This window comes from Hippoglossus hippoglossus, chromosome 15 (genome assembly GCF_009819705.1).
Source record: "Hippoglossus hippoglossus isolate fHipHip1 chromosome 15, fHipHip1.pri, whole genome shotgun sequence".
Classification (NCBI taxonomy): Eukaryota; Metazoa; Chordata; class Actinopteri; order Pleuronectiformes; family Pleuronectidae; genus Hippoglossus; species Hippoglossus hippoglossus.
In genome coordinates this window covers 17500322-17514050 of record NC_047165.1, presented here as the reverse complement: position 1 = coordinate 17514050, position 13729 = coordinate 17500322, and the positions used below count along the sequence as shown (strand labels likewise).

At 41.0% G+C, this 13729-nt stretch overlaps 1 protein-coding gene across 2 annotated transcripts in view; it reads right to left on the bottom strand.

Annotated features, from left to right (window-relative positions):
* ptk7b (protein tyrosine kinase 7b) overlaps positions 1-13729 on the bottom strand; it is a 79315-nt gene that overhangs the window by 64226 nt on the left and 1360 nt on the right. The gene's annotated exons all lie outside the window — the stretch shown is intronic.

Genomic DNA, 13729 nt, shown 5'->3' with positions numbered 1-13729 from the left:
ACAGTTAAATTTAAGACTTCCAAAAGACCATAGTGTATAATATTTAAGACTTATGTCAAGTATAACTCACAAGAAGAAATATTAAAGTCCAAGAATTACTTATACATCCCCATAACTGAAGGTATGATGAAGTAGGCGAGTTGGCAATAACCCTTGATACACTACATTATTTTACAAACTACAGGCAGAGATACAAGGTATCCAGTCTTTCAGACAGTGCACTGAGATAGATTCTGACTAAGAGGTTTGTCGTCAGTTGCATGTTAGTCTTGTTTGTGGTTTTATTACAGTGTGCTAATATCTGTATTGTAGAGAAAGAACTACAACATTTACATTACAAAACTTTGCATGCTGTCAAAACATTTCTCAAAAAAAATCTTTTTAAGCCACAACAGAAGTTGTGTTAAATTAACTTTTACATATTTAAGACCTAACTAAATGTAGTTAAGAAAATGGTACATATTCTTTTATGTTTTTTGAACTTTTAAATTTGAGACTTTTTAAGACCCCACAGACCCCTGCTAGGCGAAAAGTTAAGTTGTTTTCAACTGCATCTTCCTCTGCCTCTCAACGCCCTGTGGCACTTACCACTAAAAGGAACATCATTAAAACATGAAATTTAGGCGTTATTATGTTGCCACCCTAAAGGTATTCATAGTAAGTCAACTGGGTCTCACTTGGCATAAAAACAAAGCCAGAGTGCACTTGTCCTCCCATAAATGTTCAGAGACATATTCATATTTCCAAAGTAAACCAACTACTTACCAAAAATATGGTACAAAGTACTGACTTCAGGAAAACAGACAAGTCAAGAGGATCCCAAATGGCGACTTCAAAGTAAAGTTTCTTTAAAAAAATAACTAACACGGGCGTGTGTTTGTGAATGTGGGTGTTTACAGAGGGAAACACGGGGCAAGGGCCAACAGCTCTGGGAGGATCCGGTCCTGTTGTACGGGCTATAATACACTCAGCATATTCTGTGACGGCCTCTCACCGTTTCCTTGCACTGGGGGAACTCGCTCATGTTTAATGCCTTTTGAACTGCCAGAGTTTCAGTAAGAGTTACACTGCCAGAAAGAAAAAAAAAAGATCAAACAAAAGGGAAGGGGTGGAGGAAAAGCTGCAGGACATCCAACTCTTGCTGTTGTAAGAGATGAGAAACATTTGTGCGGGTGTCTCTGAATAGATGTGCCTGTTTAATTCATGACCAGCATCTTTCCCCACGAGGAGTTGTCAAGTTTAGCCCGACTGGCTGGAAATCAGAAGAGTTGCTTTTTTCTATTAAGCTGCCCTGTTGTACGGATAACTGCTGTTTTCATCAGAATGCAGTGATGTACTCGCTCTTAAAGATTGAATTAAAGTATAGCAGCTTTTTAATGTAAAAAAAAAAAAAAAAAAAAAAAAAAAGGTGCAGTAAATTCCTTATTGGGTTTAATATTAACCACTGTCAATAAGGGTTTGGTACCGAAATCCGGGTACCGGTTGCTACACGTTCCGGACCGGATTACAGCGCCGATTTCGGTGACACACTTTGCTGCCTGAGCTATGTACGGAAATACTTCTCCTGCTTACAGAAAACATAAAAATCACGGGACATGTTAACATTACACTTAACACTGGTGGGAACACACTCTCTACATGGCTCTGGCAGAATGTAACATTAGCCTACAATTAGCTAGTCGCTACCTAAAATACACGTTGACAACAAAATGCCTAAAGCCAAGCAGTCAGACTGTCGCTGTCTTTCACATGAAAGGTTTCCGACTCCGGGAAGTGCGAGGAATGATTTAAGTTCAAACTTTGAATGACAAACTTGATGAAGCACCTGGTGACGCACAAGATACATCTGAAAGTGTGTGGGCGGACCTAGCCCCGGCGGTGGGGAGACAATTGATGAGGAAACTGAAAGGGATGTGCATTTTTGAATTATTCTAGCTGGGTTATGTTTTACTTATGTTTATTTCTGTAAATTTGTTAGGAGTTTTGCACTTATCTATATTTGTATATTTAAGTTAAGTATACTGTTACAGTTAATGTGTTATATTTCAACTTCCACTTGGCCTCAACAATGAAAAAAGTTCTCATCATTGACCTTCGTTTGGGCTTTCTGAAAGAAATCGGTTCAGGCAACGTTTAGGCGCTGGAACGAAACAACAACAAAAAGCATCAATTTAGAATCGATATCAGAAAAAGGAACATTACCCAACCCTACTGTTAGTGAGTCATGGTTGTGACATTTCATTGGAACAATATCCAAAATGCAAAGGGAAACATTGCAGTTACAACTGACACACACATCTCCCCATTTGACGTTTGCACATAAAGAATGCAGCAAGGCATATTTGACTGTCACTCAACCTACATAGAGTTCAAACATGGTGTTTCTCTGAAAGCGGACAGCAGAGTATACAACGTTTGCTCTTCCAGAGTCAGAGAGTTGGGTTCTTTTGCTAAAAGCTCTCCACCATCGACGTGTTCAAAGAACACGAGGGAGGAATATAAAAGAAGAGGGAGGAAGCCAGAGGTGAACCCAGGGCTCGTGTGTCATCTGACCTCATTTTAAGATGGACCTGAGAGGTTGCAGGGGAAGGCAGGGGTGTACCTTTCACTGCAACCTTTTCTTCGCTTCCTCCAAAATGACAGGACAGGAGGGCGCGCACAAAGGCAGAGTAAGACGTCTGCCTGGAAACCATCCACCAAGAGATGAAAGAGCCCTGGTGAAGTCATGGTGCAAAAACGCAATGAGCAGAAATACAAGACTCTTTGAATAATGGCCGAGCGTATTCTTTTGAAAAGACAGAGAGAAGCATCAGATGCGTTTTTTCTGTTTGGTTTCCTCCACAGTTTGTCAAAGATGACACGCACCAGGACAAATGAATCACTCGCTTTAAAAACACAGACAGATATGTGCCCACAGGTGCATGAGCCACATGTGTGTCACACACCAACACATGCGCACACATAAAACAGCCTTTCCTGTGGGGCGTCAGTCTGCGTTTACATATTCTTCAGATTCCAGAGGCAGTGAAAGCCCTGTGTGTTCGGCAGCACGAGGGCCCCCCCCCCCCATCTGCACCACAGGAAGTCAACAGCCAAACAGCCGCCAGCCTACTCCTGCCACGGCTGTTGTCCAGACCCTCAGGGAGACCTCAGCCTTTGCCCTCCATTCTGACCACACACACAGAGCTGAGACCCCCTGTCACGCAGTTCAGAGTGAGGAAAGACAGGACATCTGTCTGGGTCCTAACCTGGATGAGGACACAAAGCAGCGGTGAAAACTCTAACCTGGAACAGAGGATGCTGTTGGGACCCTGATCCTCCCCTGACGCAACGCCAGGAGGAAAGAACCACAACAAAACATCTACTTCCTCTGCCTGCACTTCCTCTGAGCCAGGGACCATTGTCAGTGGTCAGACACTACAGTGGCATTTCTATCTGTGGTCACCTCAGCAAATAAGTACAGGAAGCACTGTCCTGTGCTCCCAAATCAACAAGGCTGTGTTAGCTGGCTGCACCTGCACAGAGCAGCCTATTGTAGTGCTGTGTATTATGTTTGTCCTCTGTGGGGATTGAACAATGTGGGGTTTCTGAGGGCAAATACTGATATTGTTGACGGAGGCTGGTAATAGCAGACACTGATAACAATGTCTGGAATTAACTTTTCATTCCACCCACAGACGATGTAAAATAATACCTGCCAGGAATTATTTACACTGGCAGGTATTATTACACTAGTACAAGACTGAACTACTGTGAATATCTTCAGTTGAATCTTCAACAAAGAACTGGTTAACAGAATACAAAAAAAACTGCAACATAAAGCTGCCACAATTGCTCATTTCAATGATCCGCAGCAAATTAATCATCATTCAATAATTTTGATATACCATATTAATGTTTAAAGACTTTTATTTTATTCTCAAATTTAAAGAAAGATGAAAGAAAATAGACACTGTTGGGCGTTGGACAGTTGGTTGAATAAAACAAAATATTTTTTAAATGTAATCTTGGACAGTGTGAAATTAGAAAGGTTAGAAAAGTATTTTTAACTGTTTTCTGCTATGTTGTAGTCATAATATGTAATCAAGAAAATTAACTGGCAATGTAATTCCTTTTTGAGGTGAATAAATGCAGGCCGAATAGGCTTCATAAGCCTTATGTTATAGTTCATAGCAATATTAGAATTTTATTCGCATTTACTATATAAATACTGTGGGACACCCTAATGTAAAATAGGGAACAGTGTTTTTCCAGATCTTGTTCACGCACAATTAAGTTTGTATTCAACAGGATTGATTCCAGACATAGACATTATACAGGTGATGCATTCAAGTCTTACAAGTCAGCTCAGATAATTTCCAACAAGTGATTTTTTGATGGAAAACTTTCCAAGTACATTTACTGTTTGTTTTTCAGCCTATGCTGATCATTTATTCTAATGTCCGTGTGAAAAAATCCAATAAATACAAAAACAAAAGATCAAGTTTGCCACTCAAGTCAGTGGAAGATCCTTTAACAGTAGACTGTCAGTTAATGAACTTCCATGGAAACCCAGAATAGACTCTTAAAAAAAAAAAATGTTGCAGTCAGAGAGTAGTTTTCATCAAATAAACTGTTAAACTGAGATTGAATTAAACACCACAAGCGGCTAGATACTTTACATCAACCTTCCACATACCAGCTACAGTAGGGTGGAAGGATGGAGGGAGTCATGCTGGACAAACAGGAAGCACCTTCATGTAGCAGATGTTACGGGACTAACCTGCGACCTCTTGTTGCACTGGTGAAAACAAATCATCACACAAACCACCAGACAAGGTTTTTCCTCTCTATATGACGCCCAGCGGATAGAGATTGAAAAATGTTCTGGGGACGTTTTGGTCAGAAATGGGCAGAGGACATAATCCACGACCCTGATACTGAGTGAAGAACCAGACTCCTTCATGTCAGAACAGAGTATAAGGCAGAAATACAATGCATTTCGATACAAACCCAACTTCACAGATAGAATAGAACACCGATGTGACCCCATTCCAGCTGCCACTCTATACACAGTGTTGTTTCCCAAACACCGAGCAAAGAGGTGCCGTTTCACCAAAACCTCTTCATGCAGAGAACCTACTTGGTTATTCTGCCTGCTGTGCCATCCAACTGTCAGAAGTGATAGAAAAAACACTGCAGTCTGGCTTAAAGCAGACACAGGGGGAGGTTCAGATAGAGGACAGCAGAAAGGAGGACGGGGTTTAAAGGGATTCGGTAGTTGGCATAGTTTGTGAAACTGGAACGAAACAAAGTGAAAAGGAGCAAGCGGAGGGTGAAACATAGTGCGAGTGCAGCAGCAACACGGAGGGAAGCAGATGAAGCTGGAGAGGATGGCGAGATTGTTTAACATAATTAAAACCACAGAAAATAATTACGCCGGGCCGTGTAATGAGCTTCCCTCTCTGCTGTGGTTCTACTAATTCAGAACAACCGCCTTAATGTACTAACGCCGTAACAGACGTCGGGTCAGCAGAGGTTTCCCAGGGTGATTATGTAGCCATTAAATAAATCTACTGAACGACCGGCTTCACTGTTAGAGACATTAGAGACGTAAAAGGGACATTAAATATAATAAAAAAGAGAAATTTACAAAGCGATACCCTGTGTTTCCCACTGAATTGACTCAGACTCTGTGACAGGCGCACAAAGTGAGAGAGATGTTAATGTGCAAGAAAACTGCAGTGAGTGCCAGTCGCGGGTGCGTACACAGCTGCAGATGAAACGAGGAAGTCTGACTGTCTGTGTGACGGTAAAATCTTTATGGACGACAGCGTGAGCCTGCAGAGACAGTGAACATGAGGCAAATCGCTCTACAAGGAAATAAACTGAGCAAAACACCAAGTTTCAGAAGTTATTATGTGAAGTGTAAAATATGAAACTGTGGCAAGACAAATTAAAATATGGCAGGCTGCTACAGTCTATATAGTTAATGGGAAACACTGCCATATCACGAAATCTAGGTCTAAACTATGTTATTCATATTTTATTTGCATAAATTTAAAGAGGCCACTAAACGATGATGACCAAAGTCAAGAGCAGCTGCTGAGAGGAAACTATTCCATGTCAATTAAAGAAAATATTTTTTTGTGCAAAATGAAAATACAACAAATGAGAATACAGGAGGTTAGTCAGCAAACATAAATCAATAATATTGAGGTTAGAGAAACACTGGTTAGGGATATTTTAAAAAAGTACATACGAGAAGAAGCTTCTCCACTTAAAGATGTGCAGAAGCCAAGGAGGGTTTTTCCTTTTACAGATGACACAAGGCTCTGTCTTAAGCTTGCACAGACGCACTCCGTCGCATTAAACAAACACATTCTTATGGCTGCTTGCTAGATAAACAAAGAAACCAGCAAATGCAATATATCGTGAATTCATTCTGTGTGTTTCCTTGATCTGTTCATTTCTTTAAGGTACAATTTCACAGAAAACCCTGTTAAGAACTACTGCAAATTCTTCCTTTGTGAGAACAGCTGAAAAGTGCTCCTGCGGGAGAACACGAGCGGCACTGTGGCACTTGGTTCACATTCAAAATGTATGAGCGAGGATTCAAAAGGAGCTCTGAAAGCAGTCACAGGCGCTGTGCGCCAAGATAAAGTCGCCGGCTTCACTTATACATCTCGCTGCTTCCATCGCACACTGTAAACCCCGGCTGTGCAGGTATAGTCAGGTAGCAGGAACAGGAGGTTAACACTGCACATGCTGCCATGGAGACAGATCTGGCCCTTATGTGGCCTTTGAGCTCTGCTTCAACCCATAGCGAGAGAGAGAGAGAGAGAGAGAGAGAGACAGAACACAGCATAATGAGGAGCAGCGCCAAACACAACAAAGAGCAAGTAAACTGGATAATACAGTAAATCAGCACAGATAGGAGAACATTTAAACTACTCAAAGAAAATATATTCTCCCCAAACAACAACTGGGCCCACTGCGGGGTCAGTTGTAGCCAGCTGACCCCATTCATCTGCAGATCAAACAGAGGCGAAGGCCCTTCTCATTGAACACCAGTGGCCTTTTCAGCCCGTTCAAATCTGCTGGTGTGGCTGGGAGGAGCCAGGCGCTGATTGAGAGCTGCCTGGTGTCACTCTGCCTGTGGCCCGTTGCGATGATGAGTTCATTCGCCCCCGGCACACAAAGAGTTAATGGCTGTTGGGATTATGCAACGGCATGCCAGACGCCTTTCTCCTCTCTACCCTCCTCCCCTTTAAAAAACCGGGCCCAAGCCAAATTAGGCATTCTTGCACGTTTCCATCAGATGCATTTGAATGCGGTGGCAACGGCGCACATGCTTTGGCACTGACGCCGGGAACCAAACGGGGGGTTTTATATTCGCCCTCACCAGGGCCTCACACCTGCCCTGCAGGAGGAGCGGTGTCATCTGGATTTACAACCGTCGGAGAGGGTGATATCTACACAGTGTCAAGCTAGTAAAACCATCTGTATTCATCATTTTAAAAGTGAACATGAAACCACAGGTTATCACTAATAGCTGATAAGTGATCCGGCTACAGGAGATAGAGACAGGGTTATGGTTGAAGACGGTCAGCAGATGTCAGAGGCTGCGTCAGATAAGAGAATAAACATGTCACATTAAAAAAAGGATCAGGGCAACTGAACAAGGAAAGTTAGTTCTATGCATTAGATTTATTAGATTATAGCTTTCTTTTATCTCTACTCCAACTCTATGTTGGTTTTTAAATCACTGAGGACGGTTTAATAGTTACACTGAAGTTACAGGATTTTTTTATTTATTCGTTATTCAACTCCACATCTTATTATTGAATATATACATATTTTACACATTAGGGGAAATTTACTGGATCACAAAACTTACATTGGAGGCTATGTACATTTTATGGACACCATTATATGTCAGTATCGCTACGTGAAATTATATAAAAAGCAAAATAAAGATTTGATCAACATTACCCACTATTACCTTTCACTGAAGTAAGACCAGGCCCAGATTATAATCAGTAAAAACAAAATATTATTATTAAAGAAAATTAACAAGCTTTGAAAACATTGTTTTACACAATAAGACATTTTAATGGATCTTGCTAAAATCTCACCACCAGGGCAGCAAAAAAATTTTTCATTATCAATTAACCTGCTGAACAATTCCCAGCTAATTCATAATTTGTTTCGTCAATAAAACGTTAGAAAATAGTGAGAAATATCCGTTGTAACCTCTCATACCTTAAGGAGACATGCCGTACTTTGTCGGACCATGAGTCTAGATGATGTGTGATCATGAGCAACAATGGAAGGTTTCAAATTCTCTCTTTTCAAGAAGTAGGAACCAGAAACTGGTTGGCTGTTTTTCTTACAAAATAACAAACAATTATTTGATCATGAAAATCGTTGCCGATTAACTTTATGTTGATTGACAAGTTGGCCAGCAATATTTACCACTATTTGGAATATTAGCCATTTTAAGATATTCATCTAAAAAATAAATGTTTAGGTTAAGATCATTTGTGTTTTGCGTTACTAAGACGATAATTTGAGGACCGAAGCTCCTCTGGCGTAGTATCTCACTGGAGCATGACAACAAGTAATTGGAAACGCCACAGAATGAAAATGAATAACTTTGATGAGGGCAACACAACAAAGTCAGCAGCAATGGCGGGTTGGGGTAGAGGCTAACCACCCCCACCCCCTACCAGCCCTCCAGACAGGAGACAGAGCTGTGCAGGCAGGCACCAAATCAATAAACAACAGAGATCCTTCCAGACGAGACTGGCAACCACGAGGCCCAACACACCAACTAGGACAGGAAAGAGAGACGGAGATCTACAAGGACTGACTTCAATCACAACCACAGGGTCCAACAGCAGAGCCAAGCACAACCACCAACACATGAGCCAACACGCATGCAGTCCATCACACACACATACACACACACTGCAGCTCAAGTACATGGGTCATTAGGTGCAGTAATCATCATCTAAAGCGGGTAGCTCCACTCTCACAGGCCTTTGTTTATTTGGCTGCACATGAAGCCAACAGGGGCCACGGGAGCAGTGCTTACTGTGAACTGTGGTTATTTCATCGGGGAAATTCAGTCTTCCTGCACAAATCAGCAGGTACGCCTTGTACAGTCACACACCAAGTATTTAATGTCAGGGCTTGGAAAATATTAACCGACAGAAAATCTTATAAGCTGTCATATCCTTCTCTCCTTCATAAATCTCTCCCCCGGGGTGAGGGGAGAGATGTTTTTGGCAACCACGGATCCATACCTTCGAAAACGATCCTAATCAACACATTTTTAGACACACTGGAAAGAAACTAAAAATAAGACAAGGCTAAGTGAATTAAGTATTTTCCCTGTGACTCACCATATTTATTTCAGTCATGAGAAAAAGTCCAGTGAGGACAATTAGAGAAAGACAAGAGGGAGAATGCTTTTTTTTTTTAATTTCCTGTCCATTTAACCTTTATTCCCTCTCGCCTGCTGCATGTCCTGTGGAAACGGTTGTGGACGCAATCTTAAAACTATTTGCCACAGTCAAACATTATAGTATTGTGACCATTGTGAAAATGTTGGTTTCCAATTTAGGCACATTTGCAATCTTCACTTCCGGCTCCTCCGTAGGGCCCGGTCACACAAATGCAAATATTTCAATTGCAAATCTTCACTTTCCGCTCACTTCCAATATGTGAAAGCGAAGACATTAGACATTAGGACATTTGCTTCCTGTGGCGAGGCAAATCACAGCGTGGCTTTGCGTGGAGTTCAACTTGGACCCGCAATATTTGCATCACATTCGCGTATGTGTGACCGTGCACTTAGTCTCCTTTCCTCCACCAAAATCTTTTAAAAGTTGCACACTTGCTGGAGGTCAGTGAACTGAGAGGATGGGGGTGCATCATTAGAAACTACGGGAACCCCAAATCTAAGATGCCGCTCGGCCATGATTGCAATTTCTGAGAGAATGCAAGAAGATCCTCCCATGGGAGTAGAGCCCTGTTTAATGGAGCGGCAGCAAACGGCACATACCAACCGGCTGAGAAAGATGACTCTCAAGTTCAAAAGGCTTCGCCTAAAACCTGAGTAAACATTGTCTGATAAATGATCAGAAACAAGAGCCATGGGAGACCTTGAGAAATCCTCCCCCAGTCTCACAACCTGTGCTACCAGTCCAACTTTCCTATGTGAACAAACAAACAGAGAACCAGATCTTCTTATTTTGCTCCATTTATCAGCCTCTTTTCAGCTCAGTGCTTTGTTTTGTTGTCACGCTCAGCTCTTTGAGCACAGCTAGCTTTAGCTGTCCTTGAACCTGCCCGGGTTAATTATAATAACCGACATCTCTGCCTCATATAACAGCCTCCAGAGTTACAGCACAACACTATTGTCTTCTACAGAGCTACAGATACGAGGGTTCATACAGCAAAAGACAGAAACTAACCAAAACTGTATGATGTAAGCTAATCCGATATAACAGAACAAATCAGGAATGGATCAACATCAAGATATTAATCATGATGTTTTTCAGAAACAGTATCTGGTGAGATGAAAGCTCAATCTGTAAACTGGTCCAGCTGGTTATTCTGCTCACATCGCTTATTACTGACTCAATAAATAATGAGGGAAAAAATAAAGGACATGTTGGAATTTACTAAGTAACAATGTTGTCAGTACAGTTTCATCTGTACACACACATACATATACATACATATACATATATATACATATACACATATACATATATACATATATATGTATGTATGTATGTATATATATATGTATATACATATATATATATACACATATATGTATACATATATACATATATATACATACATATATATATATATATATATATATATATGTATATATATACATATATATACACATATATGTATACATATATACATATATATACATACATATATACACACATATATATATATATACATATATATATATATATACACATATATATATATATATATACATACATACATACATATATATATACATATATATATACATATACACATATATACTGCTTATTTAACATAAAGATTAATCAAACTGTTTAAAGCAATGCTCGATTGTTTTGAGGTACATTACCACACCTTTAACACATATGTAAATAATAAATTGATAATGTAAAACCACTTTGTAAAATAAATTTGATTCGTTCAATTTAGTTTCCCTAAACATTTCATTGAGACAACAGACACTCATAACCTACCAACATAATAGGATCACACCTCAACCTGCAATGACGAGCCGATTAAACCATCAAAAGAAAATTAATATGCAATTTCAATATTATATTCAAAGTATTTTTTTTAAGTAAAAATGTTGAAAGTTTTCTCCCATGTTCTCAAAGAGATGCTAGTAAAGTAGTAAATATTATATATGTAATGGGCAATTTTCAGTGTTGTCTGGCTTTTTATAGACCCAACAATTAACTGGCTGATTTAGAAAATAATCAGCAGAGAAATGGATACTAATCAAAGCCTTAAAAAGCTAATATTAGATTGACAAAGTGCGATAAAAGACCCCCCCCAAAAAAAGAGAGTGTTACAGGGCTGTTGGACTGGGACGTAAAGATGTTCATATGATACATGAACCCTGCAGCACTTCAGGGAAATAAACAAGACAAGATGTCAGAATCAATTGGTTGAGGGGATGAAAAAAAAACAGACAAAAAGGACCAGATCAGAAAACAATAAGTTACTTTATGAGGATTTTTGATAATGTTTTAAATTGTCTTGTCATATGATACTGTTGAATGTATGAATAACTTAAAGTGGTTTACTGCCTCAATAGCCATGCGTGAAAGATACCAATCTGAAGCTGTGCTCTGTATTCTAATCCACTCAGATATATATCAGACATATTTAAAATATATACCAATGATGCTTTTTTATTTCAAAGATTATTGTCCAACACAGGACCGTAAAACACTACATGAGCCTGACAATAACAGAATCAGTTTATTCCTTTATTGTTTCCTCTCCTCTGAATCCAATAATTCAGAGAATCTGAACCATGGAGCATCCAAACAGCCTGCAGGCACAGCGGGGTTAATAGGAGCCGAGCATATGGATTTTAAAATAAAGCAGCGGCAGGTGGGCATGCCGACAAAACATCCTGCAAAAAAGCTCTGATGGTTTCTGTTTAGAGCCGCACTCAAGATCCCGAGCTGATACGGAACAAATGCTACAGATTAGCTTCATGGATCTCCTAATAGAAGCAAGCGGAACCAGCACACCTACTTCTGGGCATATAATACCTTCCATTTGTTGATAGAAGAACATATCTGTTACCATATCCAATACTACAGTTTCCTTTGTTGGATGAAGACAGAGAGACGATTCCTGAGGTCATTTGAGTCTGGATTTACTGGGGAAGAAATTTGACTACACATCTTTGAATCATCACGGGGGGGGGTATCCCAAATCTTCACGCACAAGGGGTCGTGAAATGCAGATCTTCAGCTGCATGATGAAGGATTAAAGAGTCTGGGAAGAGGCAAGTGTGAGTGAGTGTGTTTAACATTTTTACGTCTATCCGAGTACCTCCACAAAATAATATTTCTTTACATAAATACTCCTGGAATCAGGAATCGTCCTTGATGAAGAAGATGGGGAAATGAATGAGGAAGGGGTGGGAGCTATGAGTGGGCGGATGAGAGAGATGCTGCATTAAAATTATGGACATCAACGCCATACGTGGTTTCCATGTGATCCGAGAGCTGCTTCATAGCTCGCTGCTGGTGAGATACAAATAGAAACCAGATCCAGACATGTGAAGAGTGGGTGAGAAAAACAAAGTGATTGCTGTAAACTAAAAATAAAAAAATCTGGGTAAATATGTCACCACAGCGCCCGGATCATGCAGATGAGAAAACCCCTCCAGAAACACGGCGTGTTTGGTGCGGACAGCTTCATGTGGGTACAAAGCCACAATAAAAATTGGGCCTCGTTCGCCGCCATTTCTGGCCTTTGCAGTGCTTTCACATATTTCAAAATGCATATAGAGGACATTTCGAAAGCCGCCTAAAACGTGAAGCTGCTGTGATAACCCGGCTGGCCTCGATTCATGCATCCAATAAACACAAACCCACAGCAGCCTGCGTCTCCCCTGCCGCCTGCACACAGAGGACACATTCATCCCTAAGTGGGCACCATGAGGAGACTGGAGGTGGGTGGGGGTGGGGGGGGGGGTCAGCAGACACACTTCAACTTAAAGGAATTCTTCAGCCACTTTGACTGTCATGGCCGTGTTGAAGGCACAGGCAAACACAATCTGCGTTGCCTGCGTCTCAGTCCACATGCGGAGATCAGATAAAAGTGAGTGAGTTTTGACATGATGAGCGGTGAGTTAATGAGCCCGATCCTTGGCAGGATAGGAGCATTCCTTACACAAAAACTAGGGAACCATGTCTTCTCCCTGGCTTCTCCTCTCACCCTGCAGCTGGGGTTATGAACTTTAGGGAGGCCTTGACATTGTAAGGGGGGGGGGGGGGGGGCAGCATCGCGTCATCTTCATTTGTCTATTGCTTTTTTTCCTCCTTCTGGGCAACAACAGTGCAGGCAGAGGCACAGCCCAGCTCTCCGTTCCGTGCACATGAATGGTACCCAGGAGGGCGCACAAAGCAGGGGCTCGGGGAGGCAGCTCAGACGTGCAGACAGAGTTATGAATATGATAATCAGA